Here is an 11835-nt window from a genome sequence, read left to right as displayed (position 1 = left end):
TACAAAAAGGACACCTTTCATAATCAAAGCACCATCAAGCACCATCCCAACTGCCCCATCGAGGCTCAAAACCCCAACACAACTATCACCAATGTCGCTCATCCCACCAAGCGAACCAGTAATCCCATCAGCAGCACCATTAGCAGTAGCAACTATATCAGAACCCGCAGCAGCATCTATAGCACCAGCAGTTCCAGTAGACGCAACTAAGTCAATATTACCGATACTCCCCGTATTGGATTCCTTTATCCCCATCAATCTTCCTGCAGCATCGATCACTACAAAGGTACATCAACCAATCACACCTGCAGTATTTAACTCAAAGGACATCCTAGTATGGTATAGTAATCGAATGCTGGAAAGTGACTCAGAGACCGACTCACATGAATGGGAATTTGATTCTGTACAGCTTAACACTTCAGATGAGGAAGATGCACCACTACCTCCACCACGCAAAGACATCCCTGTTTACAGAGAAGCACAGATAAAGACCACTTGGGTTCCTGAACTGGAAACATCTTCCACAGACCCTACGTCTCATCCTACGCCTGATTCTGACAGTGAGAGTACCATCAATGACCTTCACCATAACGTCTTAACCCTCACTGATACATCTAATGCACTTAACCTAATCGATGAAGTAATGCCCATTATCCACCCTGAACTCATCAAATGGAACCAACCAAATCCCCCATGTCTTGACCTCTTCCAAAATGATGAGGCCATCATTGACTTTTTGGAATTAAGGGATAACCTACCAAGCGGGGATCACAAAGCTGGATTCGCCATTGAACTTAATAGCACAGCATACTTCAAGGCGGATGCCAAACCTTTCAGCTGCAAAAATATAACAATAAAACATGGGTCTTCTAGTGAAAACCACAATGTGGCACTGTTTGATCCAACAAAAATAAAAAGAAAGAGCGTATCCAATGGTGAAAACCTCTCTGAGGTGCCTGTGGATGAAGGGTTTGACATTCTCCCTGATAGTACACAACAGGAACGATCAACGATTCTCATTGAGGAAACCAAAGAATACAATGTGGGGACTCCTAAAAATCCTCATCTCATACATCTGGCACCTCTTCTCACTTCAGAGGAACAACCTAAGTTTATAGAGTTCTTCCAGAAGCGTCAGATCAACTTTGCATGGTCATATTCAGACATGCCTGGGCTTGATCTTGATTTAGTCATCCATCACCTCACCGTAGCAGAAGGAGCCAAACCTGTCAAGCAGAAGCTTCGTAAGATGCATCCCCAGATTGCAGTGCTAGTCAAAACAGAACTCAAGAAACTCCTAGATGTTGGTTTCATTAGGCCAATTGATTATGCAGAATGGATCTCCAACATTGTGCCTGTCGGCAAACCAAAAGGGGGCATCCACATTTGTACTGACTTCAGAGATCTGAATAAGGCATGTCCTAAGGATGACTTCCCCCTACCAAATATCGACATCATAGTGGATCTGACAGCAGGACATGCCATGCTTTCACTCATGGATGGCTTTTCAGGATACAATCAAATAAAGATCGCACTAGAGGACCAACATAAGACAGCTTTCACATGTCCATGGGGTACATATTGCTGGAATGTAATGCCCTTCGGTCTAAAGAATGCAGGAGCAACCTATCAAAGAGCAATGACCACCATCTTCCATGACATGATGCATACCATGATGGAAGATTATGTTGATGACTTACTAGCAAAATCACTCACCAAAGAAGGGCATCTCCACATCTTAGATAAAATCTTTGATAGACTGGAACAATACCATGTTCGACTCAACCGAAAGAAATGTGTCTTTGGAGTGACCTCTGGGAAGCTTCTAGGATACATTGTCTCAAGCAAAGGTATTGAGGTCGACCCGGCAAAGGTAAAAGCAATCATGGACATGCCACCACCAAAGAATATCAGTCAGCTAAGGACATTACAAGGGCAACTTCAATCCATCCAAAGATTCATTGCACAATTGGCTGATAAGTTTCACCCATTTACACATCTGTTACACAAGAACATCCGCTTTCAGTGGGATGCCAGATGCCAGCAAGCATTTCAGACGCTTAAAGACTATCTCATGAATCCACCATTGCTGATCCCACCAGATCCAAGTAGACCGTTGTTACTCTATATCTCAGCAACTAGTACAACATTGGGTGTACTACTGGCACAACATAATGCAGAAGGAAAAGAGTGTGTTGTTTACTACATCTCTCGCACACTGGTGGGCTATGAACTCAATTACACACCTATTGAGCGAGCTTACTTAGCAGTAATCTTAGCAGCCACTAAACTAAGGCACTATCTGTTAACACACAAGGTACAACTCATTGCAAAGATTGATCCACTCAAGTATTTACTTAGCAAAGCAGCATTGACAGGCCGCTTGGCCAAATGGGTGATGATTCTAAGTGAATTTGACATCGAGTATGTAGACCGTAAAGCTATCAAAGGTCAAGTCATTGCAGATCAGTTGGCCGATGCACCTCTCATAGGTGAGCATCCTCTCATTTCCAATTTTCTAGATGAAGAGATATTCATGATCACAACAACACAACCATGGAAATTATACTTTGATGGTTCATACACTAGACATGGCTCGGGGGCAGGCATCCTATTTATCACACCTCAAGGTGACAGCATCCCGAAGTCTTACAGGCTCACATTTCCATGTACTAACAACATAGCAAAATATGAGGCCTTGATCACGGGACTCAGGCTAGCCGTACAATGGAAATTACAAGAACTACAAGTATATGGTGACTCCCAACTGGTCATTCGACAAGCAACAGATGAATATCAGACCAAGGATGATAAACTCATGCCATATAAGCAAATGGTGGACAAACTAAAGACATCATTTACTAGTATTACTTTTGAGCAGATACCAAGAGATCAGAATCGAGCTGCTGACGCTATGGCTACCATCGCATCTCTCCTAGATCTTCCACAGAATTCAACACGCTATGAGTTCTTGGTAGAATAGCTTTGGATCCCCGCTTATGATATCCCCAAATCTGAAATGATATGTCACCTTGTCGGTTCTAAATCCCCATGGTATGGTGAATTCTACACCTACCTCCGCGATCACACCCTTCCTCTCAACCAATCGAATAACAAACGTAAAACCTTCATTCGCCAAACTGCTCGATATACCATTATTGCCGAAACCCTATACCGACGCGGTCTTGATGGTACTCTCCTTCGATGTCTGGAACAAGGTGAGATAACAAAGGCCTTGGAAGAGGTAAATGAAGGAATTTGTGGAACCCATGCAAGTGATCCATCACTAGCCAAGAAACTCCTACGCAATGGATACTATTGGCCATCTATGGAAAAAGACTCCTACTTCTTTGTCAGGAAGTGCAAGAAATGTCAAGTTCATAGCAACCTGATACATGCACCAGCATAGGAATTGCAACCAATCACAACACCATGGCCTTTTTGTCAATGGGGCCTTGACCTTGTGGGTAAGATTCATCCATCTTCATCTAATGGCCATAAATTCATTATTACCGCCACCGAATATTTCACAAAGTGGATCGAAGCTGTTCCACTTACCCAAGTCACCAGCAAGCAGATCGCCTCATTCATCCTCAACTACATCATCTGCCGGTATGGTGTACTCATGTCCATCATCACAGATAACGGTCTTCCTTTCAAAAATCAGGATGTCCGTGAACTTTGTGAAAAATTTCATATCCAACATCGTTTTTCCACCCCCTATTACCCACAAGGCAATGGTCAGGCCGAAGCATCCAATAAAAACATATTGAGGATCCTAAAGAAGACAGTCAATGATGTCGGTCGTGATTGGCATGTTCAACTAAATCCAGCGCTATGGGCATATCGAACTAGCATTCGAACCCCTACAGGTGCAACTCCTTATTCATTGGTCTATGGTGCAGAAGCTATCTTGCCTATTGAGGTCGAGATACCATCATTACGGGTTTCCTTGCACAATCTCATCGATGATGAAGCTTACAGAGTCTCACGTCTTCAGGACTTAGAGTTACTTGATGAGAAGCGACAAGCTACATACAATCATCTCAAAGCCTATCAGCAGTGCATGAGCAGAAGCTACAATCACCGAGTTAGGCCTCGTACATTTGAGGTAGGTGATCTTGTTCTCCGAGAGAATCCTTGCAACCAACCAAATAGAGAACATCAGGGCAAGTTTGAATCAAACTGGCTGGGCCCATATGTTGTCACTGCTGTGTTCGGGTCCGGGGCATATTAGTTGGCTACATCAGAAGGAGAACCGCTCAACAGCATGCACCTCAAACAGTTTTATACCTAAGCTGAACAGAGCATCAGGCTCCCCTACATACCAGAAAATACCAAAAACATTCAGAAAATTGTCCTGAAGAAAATACAAAAACATTCAAAAAAGTAAAGAAAAATCATACATCCAAACGGTGAACAACCACTCCGGTGGCACCTTGGGTAAGTGCAATGGTGAAAACCTGGCAAACAGGCACCACTCGTAAAGACAATGGCTCCAGTATCTTTCAGATTCGTTGCAATCACATTCATGCATCCACACATCCATCCATCTAAACCATGGCTTGTTATTTGATCTATAATCAAAGAAAGTACTTCATGTGTCTTGCATCCCGCTTTGTCATAGTCATGTCTACACTTGGGGGCAATGCCCTTAAATCTAGTTGGTGGAAGTGAATTCTACATTACTGGTGATTCATTGGGTAAAACATTCAAAACTGTTTCACAAAATCCAAAAACATTCAAAAATGACTCACAAAATCCAAAAACATTCAAAACAATTCAAAATCCAAAAACATCAGAAAACATAAAAAAATCAAACAAAAAAACATGGCAATACATTGTACATACCCATCTGAGCAGATCCCAAACAAACATTGTGACATACTTAACAAAATGACCATTTATCAATCAAACCAATCAACATCAAACAATCAAACTGTCTTCAACAAGGATGCATCATTCCTTACCAAAACAAAGACAAAAGTGATGTTTTCTTTTACAAGAAAAGTATGCTAAGCTATCAAATACTTGGTTGATTTGTGAGTACAATCATTCGTTTATCTATATCAGGATCTTGCAGCATTGTTTTGTATCGTTTGCGCATTATTTCCAATGCAGTACTGGGGCATGTACTAATGGTGTCTACGTGGGAAGTTCACCAAGCTATGTGATCATAGGCAAAAATACAGTCATAGATCACTACAACTTGCTGACTACAGCGTATACCTTGACCATATGAGCATGAACCATTACCAAGGATCCATATTCTTTATTCTTTATGTATATATTGTTTGTTTGCATGTACAATTCTCTTTCTTTGGTTCCTCCTACCTCATCAAAACTGGATAAAGGTTTTATCTCTTATTACGGTATGCACTTGTCTTGGGATATGATCAGCCTAAGATCAAGGAAGACGATCCAAGTCATGCATGAAAGGAGATAATCCTTGTCTGTTCCGCAAGCAATACTCAAGTCAACTTGATCCATTATATCAAGTTGCTTGTATTAACTTGCTATATCAAAATCCATGTAAGAAATACTCTGGTCATCTTGAATCTTTATGTCAAGTTGCTTGTATTTTCTTACAACATTTTAAAGCTCAATGATTAAAAATAAAGCACCATGGATCATCATTCCATCTCATTTGTATATATTGCATTCCGTTGCATTCCACCCATCCATACATTCATAAATAACTTCATATCATTCATACATAGTAATGACAATGGATACTCTATTTTCCTCTTCTTCCATAGGACTGTAATAGGTCCTCCATTTCTTCTACCTAACATTGAACCCCCCCCCCACCCTCCCCATCTCGATAATCACCATCACATACCCTACATCATGTCCCAATCAACCTAATCAAGCCACGTTCATCACCATCCATCTCTAAATAGGAGGAATTGTGTTTCCTATCCTAAGTCATCCAATAAGTCAAGAAAGTTACTCTATCTGCATAGGTACATCAACTCACGCACACCTAGACTATCAACAGATACTCTGATCAAGTATCTTCGGGTCTCAACAGGTAATCGATTATAGCAAACCTAGACTACAACAGGCATTTATCATAATGACCTAGTCTCAACAGGGCTGCTATGATTCACCACAATCATCCATCCCACGCACACACTATCAATTGATCAACCAATCAAACACAATCCAATGGACAATTACATCAATTGTCTAAGTCTCAACGAGTATTTTGCTTCTGATACCTTGACTTCATCGGGCAATTATATCAATTGTCTAAGTCACATCAAGTCACTTTGATTCACTTACTCAGACTTTATCATGTCCAAGCGACCAACTGACATCAACTGTCACGCTTTGACTTGACCGAGGCAATTAAACTGATTGCACCAGATTGTCTAACCAATTTTGATCAATTGTATAGCATCAATCCAAACCCCACACTACATCTGCTATGTATCTCTTGCATGACCTCAGGGTACTCATTGGCTTGTTGTTTCTTCATATTCACTCCATTTTCTCCCATTCTTTCATCATTAGTTCTAATTTCTTCTATTCTACCTCCCTTCCACTTTTCATTCTTTTTCGAGAGATCGCCCGATTTTTCAAAAAAAAATTCGGCCCATCTCTCGAGGGGGCATACCACGCATTAAATTTATATTTTATGGGGCATTTCTTCACACCTATTTTTCTTTCTTTGAAACGACGCGATAAACTGCACCGTCTCAAAGAGGGGCAAATGTAGTCACATAAATCTGTCCACTTAATTAAATGAATACTTAGTATTTATTTGATTATTTAACCATCAATTAATAATTAATTAAATTAATATTTAATTAATTCATCTTAACCCTCTTCTCCTATTAATTAAATAAATTATTCAATTTATTTGATTTAATTCACTTAACCAAATTCAGACCATTAATTAAATAAATAAATCATATTTATTTAATTAAATATTCTCTCACATTTAAATAAATTAATATTTATTTAAATCCCACCTCTCACATTTAAATAAATTAACATTTATTTAAATCACCTTTATCCTCTACCCACTTGCATTTTCCTACAAAAGCAAGTTGCACAATTATTTTAAATAAATAATTTATTTAAATCACCTTTATCCTCCACCCACTTGTATTTTCCTACAAAAGCAAGTTGCACAACTATTTTAAATAAATTATTTATTTAAAATCCTATTTATCCTCACCCACTTGAAACCTTTAATGGTTTCCCTTAAAGTCTTCAAACTTGATGGCTTTAAAGTTTTCAAACTTGATGGCTTCCTTCTATAGTCTTCTTAAGCCTTTAATGGTTTCCCTTAAAGTCTTCAAACTTGATGGCTTTAAAGTCTTCAAACTTAATGGCTTCCCTTAAAGTCTTCTTAAGACTTTAATGGTTTTCCTTAAAGTCTTCAAGCCTTTAATGGTTTCCCTCATAGTCTTCAAGCATTTTAATGCTTTATCTTCCTTTTTCTCATTTAAATAAATTAATATTTATTTGAATATTTATCCAAATGCAAATTACACCATTTAATTGAAATAAATGATTTTATTTTAATTGAAAATACCAAAATTTCTCCCACTTGCATTTTCCTACAAAATCCACTTGCATGTCTAAACCCCTTCTAGATTCTTCTAAACCCTTCCTAATTAACCTAATCCATCCCCTAAATATTGTCACATTCCTAAGCAAATTGGAGTCACTTCTCAAAGACTCCAAAGTCTTTGAAAAGCAATTAATGCTTTGTGTGTTCAACAAATTAACCTCTAAAGTCTTCCAAACCACTTATGGCTCTTACATGACCATTAATGGTTAATTCCACTTGCACCCATGGTTAAGGACTTTGACCCCTAACTTAACCCTCATGCAACCCATGTGTCTCTTCAAAGCATTTATTTCTTTGACTAGGGTAACCATCATGTCCCCTCAAGCATTTAATGTTCCTTATCTCTCCTCTCAAGCCTCCTCATGGTGACACTTGTCAACATGGGATTGGGTTGAAAGTCTCACATGGATTGAATATCTTTCAATCCTAACCCTTGTTAAGATTACTCAATCTTAACCCTACATTTCCCCATTTCTTCTATAAATAGAACCCTTCTCCTCAAGCAAAAAAAGGAAGCATTAGAGTATTGTTGTTATATTGGCATTAGTATAGAGCTTTCTCATAGCATCACTATCTACACTTGCATAGCATTTGCTTATCATATTCAACTATCTTGAATCTCCATATGGCATCCATGGCTAGTGCTAAAAGCTGAGAGCTACACTCATTTGGGACTTGGAGAGGAGAGGAACAAGGGAGGAGCAACTATGAGCATCTTGATTAGCTATTTTATTCTATGTTTATATGCTTTCTATTTCATGCTTAATATCTCTCTTGATATGCCTGTTTAGGATAATCTTTTGTTGCTAACACTAACGTTTGTTTCTTGTGCTCTTGTGTGTGTTGCCATCAAACAGATTTTCTAATCCTTTTTGCAGAGCATCAGAAGCTTTTATGAAAATCAAAGAATATCTCATGAATCCTCCAGTACTTGTATCACCAACCAAAGGGAAATGCTCTATATCTCAGTGACAAATGTATCATTAGGAGCTCTCCTAGCTCAACATGATGAAGAAGGAAAAGAAAGAGAAGTGTATTATATCAGTAGAACGCTTGTTGGCTATGAATTAAATTATTCCTTAATAGAGAATATGTGTCTAGCAATTGTATTTGCAACTCATAAGCTGCGACATTATATGTTGATTCATTCTGTGAAACTAATAGCAAAGATAGATCCACTAAAGTATTTGTTGAGCAAGTCAACATTGACAGGAAGACTAGCCAAATGGGTTATGATACTAAGTGAATTTGATATAGAGTATGTTGACTGAAAAGCTATCAAGGGACAAGTCATTGCTGATCAATTGGTTGAAGCTCCTTTACAAAATAACATACCATTGCACATTGAATTTCTTGATGCAGACATTCTGACAGTAAGTACAAACTTTTGGGAATTGTACTTTGATGGTTCTTATACACAATATGGATTAGGTGCAGGAATCTTTTTCATCACACCTCGGGGACACACAATTTTGAAATCATATAGACTACGGTTTTCATGCACAAACAATATTGTAGAATATGAAACATTGGCTATTGGGCTCAAAATGACCATTGAATGGAATGTCAAAGAATTACATGTCTATGGTAATTCACAGCTTATCATCAACCAAATAAATGATGATTATCAAACTAAGGATGATAAACTCATTCCATACAAACAGCTGGTAGAGGATTTTAAAAAACACTTTCAAGAAATATCATTCACCCAGATTCCAAGAAATGAGAATAAAGCAGTAGATGCAATGGCTACAATAGCATCTCTTTTGTAAAATAAGGAGAATCAACATCATTACGAATTTCTCGTGGAAGATATCTTAACCCCTACAATTCAATCCCAGCATATCTACCAAATTTTCCATATATCAGGAACCAATCAATCCTTATACGGTCAAACTTATCAGTACTTAAAAGAGAATATCCTTCCTCTTGACCTATCTCACAATCAGAAAAGGAATTTTATCCATCAATCCTCTCACTATACTATTATTGCAGATATCCTATATAGGCATGGTCTAGATGGTACTTTGTTGAGATGTCTTGAACAAGAAGAATCTGAGAAAGTTCTTAATGAATTTCATGTAGGTATTTGTGGCACACGCTCAAGTGGCTTAACACTGGCTAAGAAACTTCTTCATATGGGTTACTATTGGCCTACTATGGAGAGAGATTCATTCACATATGCTAGGAAATACAAACAATGTCAGATCCATGGGAATCTAATTCATGCACCAGCACAAGAATTATATCCTATGTCAGGATCATGGCCATTTTCTCAATGGGGCCTTGATTTGGTAGAAAAGATAAATCCCTCATCTTCTAATGGACATAAGTTTATTTTGACTGCTATTGAATATTTCACTAAATAGATTGAAGTAGTGCCTCTAACAACAGTGACAGGAAAACAAATATCATCATTCATTTTAAATTTAATAATCTGTCGCTATGGAGTTCCTATGACCATTATCACTTATAATGGAAGACCATTCAAAAATCAAGATGTGATGGAGCTATGTGAACAATTTCATATCCAACATAGGTTTTCTACTCCATATTATCCACAGGGAAATGGTAAAGCTGAGGCATCAAACAAAACTATCTTGAAAATTTTAAAGAAAATAGTCAATGAAGCTGGAAAAGATTGGCACATTCAGCTAAATCCTACTCTGTGGGCATATTGAACCAGCATTCGCATTCCAAAAGGGCAACTCCATATTGTTTGGTCTATGGATCAGAAGCCATATTACCTATAGAAGTAGAGATACCTTCTCTATGAGTATCCTTGAAAGGTCTTATACCAGAAGAAGAACAACGAGTCTCTTGACTCTAGGAAGTTGAACTGATTCAGGAACGTCGTCAAAATGCAACAGATCATTTGAAAGTATATCAACAAATAATGGTAAGAAGTTATAACCACAGAGTCAAGCCATGCATTTTTTAAATTGGAGATATAGTTCTAAGGGAGAATCCAAGAAATCAGCAAGACCGAGAAAAGAAGGGAAAATTTGAACCAAATTGGCTAGGACCTTTTGTCATAGTAGCAGCATATGGATCAAAAGCATACAAGTTATCTACCCCATAAGGTCATTGGTTTGATGAACCTATCAATTCTATTCATCTCAAGAAATTCTATGCTTGAGATATAAAGTCCTGGAAAAAATCAATAAAAAGCATATAAAGTCCTAAAGAAATCAGTAAAAATCAGAAAAGCAGAAAATCCCTAAAAAGCATAAAACAAAAAAAGAGAGAAAAGAGAGAGAAAAATGCAATAAATTTAGATGGTGAAAACCTAGTAAACGGGTGCTATCTAAAAAGTGATTTCCTCCATCTATGAGATCGCTTTGCGCATCTATCCACTCCATCATATCACATCTATCACTTCCATCTATCTTAGTTTATCCATTCCATCTTTCACATCTATTGCTTTGAACCATTTCATAGGAAATATGCAGCTTACCAACAATTATCAATCTTTGACACTCTTGCCATAGTCATTGTCTTAGATCTTATCAGAATCATTCAATCTACATTTGTATCCCGCCATGGTTTGGATCTTGATCAATTCATATATCCATAATAATTTTTTGTTTCCATTGGGGGCATAATCTTAATTCCTTTTGCAAAGGTGATCTTTTAAATCTTTGAAAATCTAAAACATTCGAAAAACTTAGAAAAACCAAAAACACCTAGGGTTTTGAAACAGATAATGAGCAACAAAGCAATGAAGATCAAGGCATTTCATCAACAACTGAATCATGAAACTCAGAAACCAAAGAATCAACCAGCAAGTAATGAAGGATTATAAAAGATCATTCATCAAGATGATTATATGAGTTAATGACCATAAGAACATGTGAATGACATACAAGATTCAGTGTTTATATCTTGATTTTATTGCTAATCATTTACTCTATGCGACTCAACAATGTCCGTGACTAGAGAAGTTATGATGAGGCATGATTATTTTTTTCTTTGATTACTGTTTGTGGTTTATCTCTTATTAAGGTATGTACTTGTCTCAGGATATGATCGATAAAAGATCAAGGAGGACGTTCCAAGTCATGCATGAAATGAGATAATCCTTGTCTGTTCTGCAAGAAATACTCAGGTCAACTTGATTCATTTTATGAAGTTGCTTGTATTAACTTGCTATATCAAAATCCATGTAAGAAATACTCAGGTCATCTTGAATCTTTATGTCAAGTTGCTCATATTTTCTTACAACATTTTAAAGCTCAATGATGAAA

Source organism: Cryptomeria japonica, chromosome 10 (assembly GCF_030272615.1).
Source record: "Cryptomeria japonica chromosome 10, Sugi_1.0, whole genome shotgun sequence".
Taxonomy (NCBI): Eukaryota; Viridiplantae; Streptophyta; class Pinopsida; order Cupressales; family Cupressaceae; genus Cryptomeria; species Cryptomeria japonica.
Note: the sequence above shows the minus strand (reverse complement) of the source record.